Source organism: Dipodomys spectabilis, unplaced genomic scaffold (genome assembly GCF_019054845.1).
Source record: "Dipodomys spectabilis isolate Male_0828 unplaced genomic scaffold, ASM1905484v1 ptg000783l, whole genome shotgun sequence".
NCBI lineage: Eukaryota > Metazoa > Chordata > Mammalia > Rodentia > Heteromyidae > Dipodomys > Dipodomys spectabilis.
In genome coordinates this window covers 1,647,024-1,661,457 of record NW_024871460.1, presented here as the reverse complement: position 1 = coordinate 1,661,457, position 14,434 = coordinate 1,647,024, and the positions used below count along the sequence as shown (strand labels likewise).

Sequence of the window (14,434 nt, the reverse complement as noted above, 5' to 3'; positions counted from 1 at the left end):
TTAACTATGTATGTTGCCCACAGATGGGAAACTTACATGATACAAAGGGGGTATAATTATTACTGCTTTGATTATCAAAGGCTAGGTATAAACTACCTTCAACCTCACTGACCTAAAACATCACTACTATTCTCGTCTCTGTTGACTGGGCTTGGCTGAATGGTCTCATTTGTGGCTATTCATGTGGCTACTGGGTGTGGGTGGTGTCATTTAAGTGTCAACAAGGTTAGAGGGTAGATGGTCTAGATAAACCCTCCTATGGCTGTCACCATGAAATCCAATTGAGTTGTTAACCTGAACATCTATGTGTGACCTCTTGGTGTGGCTTGTGTTTGACATTCCATGACCCTGGGGACAGAAAGAAGGTATCAACAGGAACAGGTGGAAAATCAAAATCCTCTAAAAGATGATGTTACAGTGCCATGCATAGGGAGGAGTCTACTGACCATTCTGTGGACCAAAAAGAGTCCTAGCACCACTTGGGGCCAAGGTATGGAGTGAACATACCCTTCATCTTGACAAGGCAATGGGATTCACAGATAAGAAGAAGGGGTGGTCATCTCAGAGAAGCTATTTCGATATGACCTTAGGACAAGACATAGAACTCAGAACTATTCCAGGGACTGCCATGAAACTCAATCCCACTCTACTTCTTACCTTATGAAATAGGTTTGATAATAACAAAAATGTCTAATGGCTAATTTAATAAAGATTAGGTGAAATAATTCCTATGAAACTTGAAACCTTGTGTTGGACACATGATTTCTCTCCGCTTTTTTAGTTTCAGGTGGATCATGCTCTTCTCTACCTTTATTTTCTTTTAACATAACTTAGATCCTAAATATCATTCACCTAATAGGTACAAATATAGCTTCACTGTTGTTAGTGTCCAAAGCCAAGCATACTCACTTTCAACCTTGTTTGCCATGTACTACAATGCTGTCATTGTCTTTGGGATTCAATTCCCAGTACTGTCAAAGGAAAAATAAAATGCCTACAAGCAGCAAAGACTACATAAGGACACAACAACATTTGGATTAGGCTTTGTAGAAAAGAAATGAGTAGATGAAAAAGGAACACATTTGTAATTTTGGGGATTCTTTAATTTGTTCTCCTGCTTTTCTGTCAGGGGTACAATACCAAATGGAAGCCAAATTCAAGGTACATCCCCATCATATGAGCCTTGGAAGTCCACCCCACATTGGTGCACACTCGCATGGGAGAATGCACTCTGCACTGACAGTGGTTTGAAACCTGGCTGGACAAATGTGTCATCTGTGATGAGCATGAACACTCTCTATGCCTGTTTTCCCATCTACAAAGCGGGAGGCAGTTGTCCCCGCATTGTAGCTTCCCCATTTGTAATTTACTCTGAGAGACAATAGTTTTTAAAATCCTTAAAACAATAGTCAATGCATATTTACTTTTTGTTTGGTCAGTCGTGGGGCTTGAACTCTGGGCCTGGGTACTATCCCTCAGCTCTTCAGCTCAAGGCGAGTGCTCTACCACTTGAGCCACAGTGCCACTTTCTGGTGGTTAATCAGAGATAAGAGTCTCAAGGACTTTCCTGCCTGGGTTGACTTTGAACCATGATCTCAGCTTCCTGAGTAGCTAGGTATGAGCCACCTGCACCCAGTTGCATATTTACTTTTTAAAGAATCAAAGAGATCAGTTTGTTTTTAAAGCTAGGCAAGTATGTCTAAAGGTAAAATGCATTTGTGCTTAGTATTTCAAGAGGTCCTAACTCAGCTTTGAAAATAATCAAAGCCATCAGTTCCCTCTCTTCCAACATCTGAAAGTCACTTTTTTTCTGCTGCTGATCAACACCAAAAAATGTGTTATTAGTCTATTTCAACAAATGGAAATCTAATATATATCCTGAATATGTATTAAAATTTCCTCTAATAGAGCCAAAACTCTGATTTCCACAGGTGAATCATTGTTCACCTCCAAGTTTTGCCCACCTCAATGACATTCTTCCTACAGCCCTGGTAGAATGACTTTAATACAATTCTGAACAATACTGACATTAATCAGTGAGTAGCCTTGACACATGTATATTACCCAGTCAACACATATTCATTTTATTGTGAATTTTGTCCATAAAATATATGAATTTATTTACAATAAAATACATGACCAATTCGCTTTTTAGACAATGACAGTCTAGTCTTTAAGCATATCTCTTTCCTTTGAATATACTGAGTAACTTGGTTTAGCCTTCGTTGAAGATGCCATCACTGTCATGAATATCCTGATTTTCCACTTTGAAGTTTGCCATTCGTTCCCTGCAGACCCATGACCTGCAGGCCATGACCAGCAGCAGCTTTCCCAACTTCATCTCTGCTGCACAAACCACAATCAGTTCTCCGGGGAATCGGAAATCACTTTCGTATGAATCCTATCTCTATCCACACCCCTTTCATCTTTGTAGGTTTAGGTAAGCTGTCTGCTCTGCTTCAAAACTCTACTTTCTTCTTTTTATTCTCCTGCCTGCATCCCTTTGTTATCATCATTCATAGCCCATCTCAGCATCCCCTCTGTCTTCTCTCTCATGACACAAGGTTAGCCCTGGCTCCCTGGTGCTCCTGTGAAAGCCGGGGCATGTCTCGGTAATGACACTTGTCACAAATATCATATTCTTCCTTATCTTTCTATGCAGATCACCATTGGATTCTGACCTTGATGAACTATTTTACATTAATCTTTGATTTCCACTGTCTATCAGAAAAAAACTACTACTTAATATCATTTTAAACTTAAATAAGAATCATAAGTCCGTGCACATTGAGGTTTCTCTTCTGTTGGAGCAAAAGTAAGACAGAGCTGGGCTTAATGAATTAACCATAATAAGGTCTTTGAGGACCATTCTTTGACTTGGTTTACTATTTCATGGATGTTTATTGAACACATAACTGTATGCAAAGTATCGAGTTTATTTTGGTGAGTGAAGGGTAAAAACAATGTATACTTCCATGAGATGGCAAAGGTTGGACACTGAGAAAATAGGGGTATATATTTGAGATTTTCTGGGCTTCTGACTGTATCACCAAAAGAATAATGAAAGTTATTTCTCCAGAAGAGAAAAGACACATATATGTATATATATGTATAACATATATATATGTCCTCTAACATTTAGGATTTAATAAATCTTTATAAAATTAAGGTGAATGAGAAAGGTAGTTATATAAGTTTCTTAAGGTAGCTTTAACAATAAACTGGCTAGCTTTTAAATTATCTTTTATATTATTTTAGTGTTAACGTGTATTTATAATAAAATGTTTCACTGTGATATTTCCATACATATGCTTTGTACATTAGGAACAATTTCACACCCCTCTATCACATTCACATTCATCTGCTACCTTCTCCCACCTTTTCAAACAATATTTGGTGGGGTTCCTGATCTTGTATTCATGTATGTGTTATTTAATGGATGAGTAATAGTCCATCCCTTGATATTATATTTTCTTTAAAAGCGCACTGGTTGTTGGCACTTTATCTGACTACGCACTTTGGTTATTATCAATAGAGCTGTGATCGATGTAGATAAGAGGAGGGGAGCTCAGGAGGGAAAAACTGGGAGAAAGCAAGGGAAGGGGTGACATGGTTCAAAAAGACATGTACTCATTACTTGACTTACCTAACTTTAGCCCTGCTATAGATCACCACCTTTTCAATAATAATACAAATAATAAAAATTTAAAAATAGCTGGAAGTAAAAAAAAGAATATTTTCATATGCTCATTAAAGCGATTGGTCCACAAGTTCTTTTCCTGTGTTCTTGTTTGCCTTGTGACCTTTTGGAATGATTATAATAGCTGCAGTATAGAATGAATTTGGTAGTGCTACTTTCCTTTCTAGTTCATGGAAAAGTTTTGGTATTGCTTCTAATAAGTGGTCGAATTTGGCAGTAAATCCACTGTGTCTTGGACTTTTCTTTGTTGGGAAACTATTTACTACTGTTTTAACCTCATTGCTTATTATAGATCAGTTTAAGTAGTTCATACCTTCTTGCTTCAAGTTTGGGAGGTCAAATGTTTTGCCCCATTGTATTTAGTGAGCCCCAAATGGGTCAAAATTGATTTCATGTCTGAGAGAATTTAAGATAAAAAATGTATGCAAAGAAATATCCTTTTCTTTCCTCAAAGGAAAGAAAATTTGTAAAAACAGTTACCAACCTCAAAATGTCATGTATAAATAATGCTTCCAAACTTTCCAAGGCGAAAAACTGTCGGACATAAAAAAATTATAAAGATGCAGGAAATGTATGACTCAATGGTGTCATTCAGTGTTTTCTGGCTAAGGCAATATATTCCTTTATTTGGGTATAAAAAGTAGGGCAAATCAGCTCCATGTGTTTTATTAATTTTCAATTAATTGAACATATTTCATAAAAATAAAAGTATTTGTTGAAACTTATTAGAAAGAGTACAGATTAAAAAAATTCTATATCTTAAGGCCAAAGAGAAACAAAACAAAAACTTGTCATTTAAAAAATTTTATAATTAAAATCTAACTTAACTCTTCTGTATTTTTTTAGAAAGTTTACTTAGTAATCCAGAGCCATTTTGCTCTCATTAATATGATAAAAACAATATGGACCAAGCTTGATTTAAAAGATACATATTTAAGGGCTGTTCAGTACTTGCCTGGTTTGATTCTTCAACACCACCTAAGCAGAAAAAGCCAGAAGTGGAGCTGTGGCTTAAGTAGAGCACTAGCCTTGAGCTGAAGAGCTGAGGGACAGTGCCCAGGCCCAGAGTTCAGGCCCCACAACCGATTAAAAAAAAAAAAAAGATACACATTTAAGACAATAAAGGAGACATCATGAAATTTTAAACTGCAAAATTGTAGCAGCGTAGTATTTATATCAAAATCATTACCTAACCCTAATATGTGCCTTGCTCATAGTAGATAGCCTATGGTTGCTTGTCAAATGAATTAAAAAGCAAATAGTCTTAAATATCTGAGTAGGAGTAACTAAGAGAATGTGCTTGAATTCCATGCTGAATAGCTTATATCTTGAGATGAGAACTTTTTAAAAAATCAAAATTGATATGGTAGTGGTGAATGCAAAGCTAAGAGTTGAAACTGGTGTGGGATATCTTGTTGGAAATGTGATCTGCAGAAATTAAGAGTGAGAAGGATGTCATCATCCTTGCTGCAGAAACTGAGCAAGGAGTAGAGGTTTGTGTTCATGCTGGGTGATTTCAAATGGCCTGAGTATTTTCTCATCACCACATTAGCTGAATGTGAGAAACCATGACCCATTATCCTTTTGAATGAAGGAAGTGACATCAAGATAGTGAAACATCTTCACATACCACTCCAACTAGTGAGAAAAAGGAGGGATATTTACAGCAAGGCTTATATGTTACCAAACCTCCTCTCCTGTTAAATCACCCTTCCTTTTCATACAGAATAAAAAGAAATAAGACTTCTCAGAATTGCACTCAATATTGTCCAACACTCTGTAAAGCATGGATGACAGCGAAGAACCAGCTATTACTCTTAGAAAACTGGGCCAAATCTATCCCTGCTCTTCATCCCTTCCTCTTAGTTAGGAATATGGTTATGTGCTTTCCTTCATTTTTCTCAATTCTATAAGTACCTTTATGATGCTCCGAAGAACACCCCATTTCTCTGCAGAATTACATTCATTGATCCTGCCACTGTAGTCTAACCCAGTCTCTTTTTACCCTCCTTGGCTATGTCTAACTAAGAGAGCCTGACATTTTCCATGATTGCTAGTTGTGGGACCTCTGCCAACATCAAAGCAGAAATGAAGCATTCGTTTGTTCTTGAGAGAAGAATCTTATTCTTTCATAACCTCAGGCCCCAAACGCAGTCATGGAATCCATCTTTCTTCCTTATTCTCCACTGGCCTCCATAGAGAATACAGATGCTAACAGGTTCTATCCACATTCAAATTACCCGGAGGTTCTTATTAGTGAATAGGTGCGTGGGAGTGAGGAGCTCACAAGGAATACTGGGTTATGATTAAAAAAAAAACAAAGATGGAAGACCTGAAGTGAAAAGCGCACCTGACAGGTAGACATATGGAATAACAATCTAAATGAGGTTGACAGTACTTTTTTTTCTTACCTCAAAGTACAAGAGAGCAAACTATTGAAGAAGTCTTTGCAAGAGGCGGTCCCCAGGTGTCATTTCTGAGGGTTGTTTTGACCTCCCTGGTTTCCTGGCTCTCAAATTACTATGCTTCCAGGAACTCTCACTCTCTGACACCTCACTGAAAAAAAGAGAGGTGTCTCTAATGTCATTACCAAAGTGAAGAATGCCGACCTTTCTGAGAGAAAGAAGGCTAGACATTTATCAACTAAAAGGAACAAGGGTTTGTATACGTGGGACTTCAGTGTGTCAGCTTACGTTTGAGCCTAACGATCAAACACTGAATTTCAGTGCTGTGACAGGCAATCCCTTTACACACATGCAAGTTCAATGTATGTTTAATAAAAGAATAACTTCCCCTTATTAGATCATGGCTCAGATTTTCAAGCCCCGCTGCTAGAAATCTTCATTAAAATTCATCTTATGACTTGGTTGTGCTGTCATTCTTATTGCCAACTACATTAAAAATAATGATAACGCATTGCATTATTGTGGTTTTTAAGTAAAATAGAAAAGATGAGTGCCAAATTTCTATATTGTATACTAAACTTTTAAAATAGTCCATACACTACATATGGAATAATGTATTTTCTTAGAAACGGGGCTAAAGTTGTATATTGTGTGGTATGGGGTCTCATATTGAAGAATACTCTGATCTGAGAATGATTTGAATCCACCATTAGAACTAGCTTTGTGACTTGAGGTCAACAATATTTACTGGCCTGTTCTTGATTTGTAACATTAGGGCTTTCTTCTGTGAAAGCCGGTAATGGGAAGGAAAAAAAGGGCATTCTAAATCCCGGTATCTATGAATCTGAGTTTTTATAAAAAAGTGAATTGATCTGTAGACAGAATGACAATTGCTCAGTGGTTGACCTTAAGTTGTAGAAACCATCCTAGATTATCCAGATCGATTTTGTAATCCTGGGGGTTCTTGTCAAAGAAGAGAGGGGCAGAAGAGCGAAGAGATTGAGGAGACAATGCTGGGCGAATGACTGCCCCCAACTTGCCTGGCTTTGAGGATGGAGGAAGCAGACACCAGTGCAGTGATGTGGACAGGCTGTGGAAACTGGAGAGGTTAGAGTATGGACTCTCTCCTAGAGCCTAGGAACACAGCTTTGCCTACTCTTTGATTTTTATTTTACCCCAATCCTGGCTTCTCATTTCTGTCTTCTCACTTGTGGCTTCACAAGTGTGAAATGAGAAAGTCATGTTTCTCAGAACCATTAAGATGGTGGTAATTTGCTATAGTAGCAACACTGACTTCTGTGAAATACATTTTCTGATCAGAAAATGTTTTTCCACATAGCTCTACAAACAGGATGGATGACATTAACTAAATTCTAAATACTGAACCATCTTTGCCTTCTTGGAGTAAAACATATCTGCCTGAAAGTTAAAAAAAAAATCCTTCAGTTCTGTTTTTGTCATATTTTATTTGAAAAATTTAGTACTAGTATTCACTGATTGCACTGGTGCCCCTCAATGGATGAATGGATCAAGAAAATGTGATACACACACACACACACACACACACACACACACACACACAAACACACACAATGGAATTTTACACGTCATTTAGAAAGAATGATATTGTATCATATGCAAAGAAACTATGTGAATGTATGCAAAATATATCAACTTAAGTAAGGCAGATTCGAAGAGAGCTCAAATTGCACTTTCTTAGAAAGGCTCAATCAAAGTTCAGCAAAATAAACACCAGTAAATGTACTTTTGAAAGGGGTACGGTGAGGCCAAGGGGAGAGGTTAGATAAATGAAGAGAAGAAAGAAGTGTGGGGGAATGCTGTTAAAAATTCAATGCATATTTTATAAACTTAAGAAAAGGAAGGGAAGGGTGGGTTGGGAGGGATGGGTGAGATTGATGAATGGGATGAATTGTTCAAGATGCATTGTATTTTTAAACTGTTTCATTGAATCACAACTCCTTTGTGTAACTAGTAAAGGTAATAAAATTATACTTTAAAATCATTTGTTTATTCATTTACTTATTTTCAATTTTTGAGCTAGAGTCTCATTTTGGACCCCAGGTTGGCCAAAAACCTTGTGACACTTCTGCCTTAGTCTTCTGAGCGCTTGGAATGATTAGCAAGAGTCATCATGCCTGGCTTGAAAGGCATTTTATTCTCCATGCTTTGCTTAAGGACCGTTCCTGCAGAGAAAAAGCATACTTTGTACTTAAGCACATTTGCACCTCTGAAGACTGAAGTAACTGGAAGTCACCTCACAGCACAAAGTCATCTTACAGATCTTTAGACCTGAAGAGCTAGTGCCCAGCTATATATTTTCATTTTTTGATAAAGGCAATTTAACATCCATTTTCTCTTTGAATGTATTCAGTTATTCCACAAATTCTGATGTATCCTACGGCATAATCATTGATTTTGAGAAAATTTTGTTTTTCATAATTATTTATTTATTGTCTGTAAGTAATTGTACAAATGACTTGCCTCTTAACAAAGCAGTTTATGAATATAATATATCATGATTAATGTCACCTCTTTTAACATTCCCACTCAGACCTCCCCTCCCCTTGCCTTCCCTCACTCTTGATTTTGTAGGCTATATATTTGATTCTTAACTGAATTCCCCCTCTCTCTTCCTCTTCATTTGTCTACCCTTTCCTCTTGACTCCCACCCCTTTCAAATACCTGCTTCTGGGTGTTTTATTTTGCTGATATCTGGCTTCGTCATTCCTTAGAATGGACCCCTCAATGGACAAATGGATCAAGAAAATACATACACAATGGAATTTTATTCATCCACTAGAAAGAGTGCTATTATACTATTGGTTAAGAAATGGAAAGACTTGGAAAAATTATGTTAAGGGAAATAAGTCAGGGCCAGAGAGAGAAAAGATATACATTTTCCCTTGTATGTGGAAGCTGGACTTAGTTTATAAGTAAATATGCAAGTATATGAACTGAAATATGGTAGATTCAAGTTTTTACAGTTTTGCTTTTTAAATTAATAAGTTTTTTATTGTGAAAATACCGTACAGAGGGGTTACAATTACATAAGCAAGGTAATGAGTACATTTCTTATCAAGCATTGTTGCATACTCCTTTGTTTCCCCTTACCATCCCTGCCCTCCCATCTCCCCCTCCATCCGCCCCCAGTTTTGCTTTTTAAGTATAACAATATCATACGTTTTTAAAGTTTTTACTTTTTCAAAAAATCTGATGTAAAAACAAGAATAAGTGAAAGCATCATCTTTCAGATAACTGGTTTTAGAAATGGGAGTATACTTCCATTTTTAAGGCCTGAAAGTTGTGATAAGTGCAATACAAATACTTTTTGAGAACAAATGGCAAGTTCATGTATTACTTTCTTTAATGCCCAGTAGGGAAAGAGTAGAATGTAGCTTGCAGTAATTTGTTATCCACACATACATATAAGCTACCCACTGGTAAATATGGTAAAAAATAATCTACTCATCAGATTCACAAAAATAATTTCTTGGTGTATTTAATAAAGTTTTAATGTATAAAATAAAACCTAAAAACCTCTTGAATCTGGGCATGGTGGTACACCTATAACCCCAGAATCTGTGATGATGTAGCCTGGACTACTTAGTGAGGCCCTGCATCAAAAATTAAGGCAAAGAAAGAAAAAAGGCTTGAGGAAAGTATGATCCTGGGAAAGAAAGAATATCGGAAATAAGATCTTTCCAAAATGGATAGAAAACTGCAAAGAAAAGTTAGATTTTTCAAATCTTACATATTTTTGTAGAACCTCCACATATTATAAAAATGAGAAGCAATAGACTAGGAGAAGATTTTGCTGCACATATAACGGAGATATAACTGATAACGATTTTGTATCTAGAATGAAAGTCAGGATGGCTCCTAGTTAGAAGAAAAAGATAGGTAAAAAGGAAAAAGTAACCAGTATGAAGTCATCCCCAGGAAACTAAAAACCTTCATAGCCAATGAACAAATAAAGATGTTCAACTTCATGACTCCCCAGGGAAGCAAAATTACACTATAATGAGATACACTTTATGTAGCAACAGAATGGTCAAAACAAGAAATTCAGACAAAACCATAGATCATCAGGGATGTGAATGAAGCTGGAAACTACCCTGGCTCATGGGAATGCAAATGGCTTGGGAAGAGTTCTGTATATTGGCTTTAGTTGCAACAAATACCACAAAAAAGAAGGGAAGGGGTAACAATGATCTACAAGTAATGTACTCATTGCCTTACTCATGTAACTGTAACCCCTTCTGTACAGCATTTCAACAATAAAATAAAATAAAATAAACATTTAAAAAAGTTGTGGAAAGCTGCTCCTAAATTTAACATCAATATGCCTATAAACCTTCTTTTAAAAATGAGTTAGAAGACTGAACAATATCAAAGAAAAAAGACTGTGGGATAGGTAAACTACCAGATTTTACAGCTCACTATTAGGCTATCTTAATCACAACTGATTTGTATTGGCATAAAGGTAAATCCATGAGGGATGAGGGGGTCAGGAGATATGAACAGTAGATGACCACATACACATTCAAATGATTTTCAACACAGTGCCAAAACACTGGAAAAGAGAGGGCTTTCTAATAAAAGGCACTAAAGCAATGGGCCATTCATATTTAAAATCAGCAGCATCCACAACAGTAGAAACCAGTACAGAATGAAAGTGTGGGCTTTGTTTAAAAAATATTAAGAAATCTGTTTGAACAAGTTTACACTCCCACCAACAAAGGGTACCCCTTTGGCCACATCCCCTCTAGCATCTGTTGTTATTAGATTTCTTGATTATAGCCATTCTAACTGGGGTGAGGTGGAATCTCAATGTTGTTTTGATTTGCATTTCTTTTATGGCTAAAAATGTTGAGTATTTCCTCATGTCTATTGGCTAAAAATGTTGAGTATTTCCTCATGTCTATTGGCCATTCTTATTTCCTCTTCAGAGAAGTCTCTCTTTAATTTTTAGCCCACTTTTTAATGGGGTGATTGTTTCTTTGAGGATTTGTTGTTGGGTGGTTTAATTTTTTGAGTTGTAAGTATATTTTAGATATGAGGCACTTGTCTGTTGTATGGCTAGTTATGATCTTTTCCCAGTCCATGGGCTTTCTATTGATCTCGCTAGCTATGTCCTTTGCCATGCAGAAGCTCTGCAATTTCATGCAATCCCATTTGTCCAACTTTTCTTTGATTTGTTGTGTTTTTGGGTCTTTATTAAGAAAATTTCAGCCTGTGCCAAGGAGCCCTAGAGTTTCTCTTATATTTCCCTGTAATATTTCAGGGTGTCTGCTTTGACTTCAAGGTCTTTGATCCATTTGGAGTTGATTCTGGTGCAGGGTGATATACAAGGATCTGGCTTTAGTTTTCTATAGGTGTTTAACTAATTTTTGCCAGCACCATTTACTGAAGAGGCTATCTTTCTTCCATTCTATTTTTTTAACTCCCTTATCAAAGAGTAGGTGGCTATAGGTCTGTGGGTTCATTTCTGGGTCTTCAGTTCTATTCCATTGGTCCTCAGGTCTGTTCTTGTGCCAGTAGCATATCACTGGAGCATGAACAAAGGATGATACTTTTCTGTGTTGGACCCATGTGTCTGAGCAGGTGGTGCATCTGTAACATTGGCTCTTCCCATGGACTCTGGAAAGTTATCACATGGCCAAAACAGGTCCCAGATTTATAATATACTAGACATGCAATAGAAGCAAATGAACATATTGTCTTAAAAAAAACACGTCTGATTCATGTTCCTTATGCTTCCTATGGCCCAAATTGAGCCAAGTTTCAGCTTAAAATAAAGAAAATATTTATAAAATTCACATTTAAAAAGTCCTCAAGGGAGACATAGCAATGAAAAATCAGAACAGCAGAATTATCCTTAAAGACATCTGATACTAGAATTATAATATACATGTCTTTTAACTATATTTCATTATCTTTAATTCTACAAAGAAGTTAGCTTTCAACAAGTTTATGAATACAACACATCGTGTCCTGTCCTCACTCATACTCTCCTTTCCTTCTTCCCAACCTATTTTTTCTCCTCTATGTGTGTGTGTGTGTGTGTGTGTGTGTGTGTGTGTGTATGTGTGTCTGTCTGTCTGTCTGTGTCTGTGTTTGTGTGTGTATGTGTTTTGGTTGCTGCCATTGGTTGTGGGCTTGAGCTCGGGGCCTGGGCACTGTCCCTTAGCTCTTTTGCTCAAGGTTAGCATTGTACCACTTTGAGCCACGGTGCCACTTCCTCTTTCCTAGAGGTTAATTGGAGATTAGAGTTGCATGTACTTTCCTACCCCTGCTGGCTTTCCAACCCTGATTCTCAGATCTCAGAATCCCGAGTAGCTATGAAAACAGGCGTGAGCTACTAGTGCCCAGCATAGGTGTTTTGTTTTTTATTTCTATTTTTTATTTTAAAAGATATGCATTGAATAATATGACTGCCTTCTCCCCATCTTTATTTGTCTACCCCTTGCATGCACCTTTTATGTACCTGTTTTCTGTTATTGGACTGACTTATGTTGTTTATATTCAACCCCGCAAATACAAAACTTCAGATAATACATTTACCTACATTTGTATGCGACCCCATACATGTTTACTTGTACATTTCTACATTCATTCTAGTTTCCATTTCTGAGAGAAAACATGTGTAATTTGTCTTTCTGGGCCTGACTTACTTAACAGATTTTTTTTCAGGTCCATTCATTTCTTTGCAAATTGATCGATTCATCTTTTGAGGGACATCTGGTGTATAGAGCTTTAAAAAGTATAAGTGACCAGAAAAAATATTTAAACATCCAAATGAAAATTCTAGGTGAAAGATATTGTAAAGCATAAAACTTAACAGTGGAGGTTTTTTGCTTCTGTTTAAGACAGAATAATTTCTTGGTAGTAGCTCAGTCCACCTACAGCTAATAGTCATAACCTCTGAAAAAAATATTGGAAGCCACTATCAAATGTGGACTTTGGAGGTGAGATGATACTTAGAAGAAGAGATAGAGGGTGAAATCTATGTGTTTGTAGCTTTAGCCTGAGGCAGGCTCTAGGCCATTGCAAATGACTGAGGCTCTAAGAGAAAACATTGCATTTATTTTGTACACAATTGGAAAGCAACTGGCATGATAAACATATCTGTCCTAAAGTGTGAAAGTAATCTCTGAAAGACGGGCACAGGAAATGAAACCAAGACAGGTAGTATTCCGTATATAAATGTTACCCAATCTGTATTCCTGAATTACTCGTGAACAGGACAGATAGCAAACAGCTGAAGTAGCCACCCCATATATTATAGACCTCATGCTACCATTTGCTTCAGATGCTACTGCTGAGACCACATACAGACCTGTAGATGAGAGAAACTTTGCCATTCACACAACTGGGCTTTCTAGGAGCTCATTGAAGTTTCCCTCAAGAAATCTAAAGATAGAGTGAGATTCTTTATTTAGGCACAGGTCTGGGCTGAGGTGTATATGGGGTAGGTTTACTCTGCCTCTTCTTTCTAGACAGTCAGTGTAAGAACACAGCCTGTGTAAGCACCCGGAGGCCAGTGAGATTCTTTATTATAAATGCTAATTAAAAGAACAGAGTCCTACTGACTGAGAAGCACATGGTTGACTTGAGTTTTATAAGCTGTCATAGTTGTAATTATAAGCAATTGAAATTTATGAAAGAAATTAAAAATGCAAATGGGACAATGCCAAGCTTACTATTGCTATGCATAGAAGGACTAATGGAATTAGTAAGATAATATGAATATAAAAAATATGGGTATTAGTGTCAATACCAGTGAAATGAAAAACTGTGTTGATTTCTAATAACAGTGTTTTATAGTATTTAGTAGATGCAATAATCAACTATCAGGAGATTAGAGGCACATTTTGTTATCAGTCAAACTCAAAATGTTGCTTAAAAGATCTGATGTCATCATTGGGTTTTCTTGGTTCTTGCTGTTATAATTACATTGAAAAAGAATTTCAGACAGTAAGGAAACATGAATAAAATCAATTCTAGATTTGTGTTAACTTCTGACATTTGAACAATTGTTCATTCTCTAGTGTGTACTAAAACTATGGAAACCATCCGTTATTTGAGAATTTGAATGGAAGTTTGTGATATTTCAAATATTGTTTTCTTCAGAATTTTTTTCAGAGTATCATTAACCTGAGTAAAATTTCACTTATATTGTCTTCTTTATCTTCTCTTCTTGACTTGCTGACACCTTTGATTGTTGTTTAAAACACTTACCTGTGTAGTTTAAAATATATTACAGAGCAACAAGAGACTACCTATGTGAACACACACACACACACAC

General features: G+C 36.6%; 1 pseudogene; it reads right to left on the bottom strand.

The window, feature by feature from the left end:
- Nucleotides 1-13,520: 13,520 nt before the first annotated feature.
- Nucleotides 13,521-13,668, bottom strand: LOC122102503 (annotated as a pseudogene).
- Between the last annotated feature and the right edge of the window lie 766 nt (nucleotides 13,669-14,434).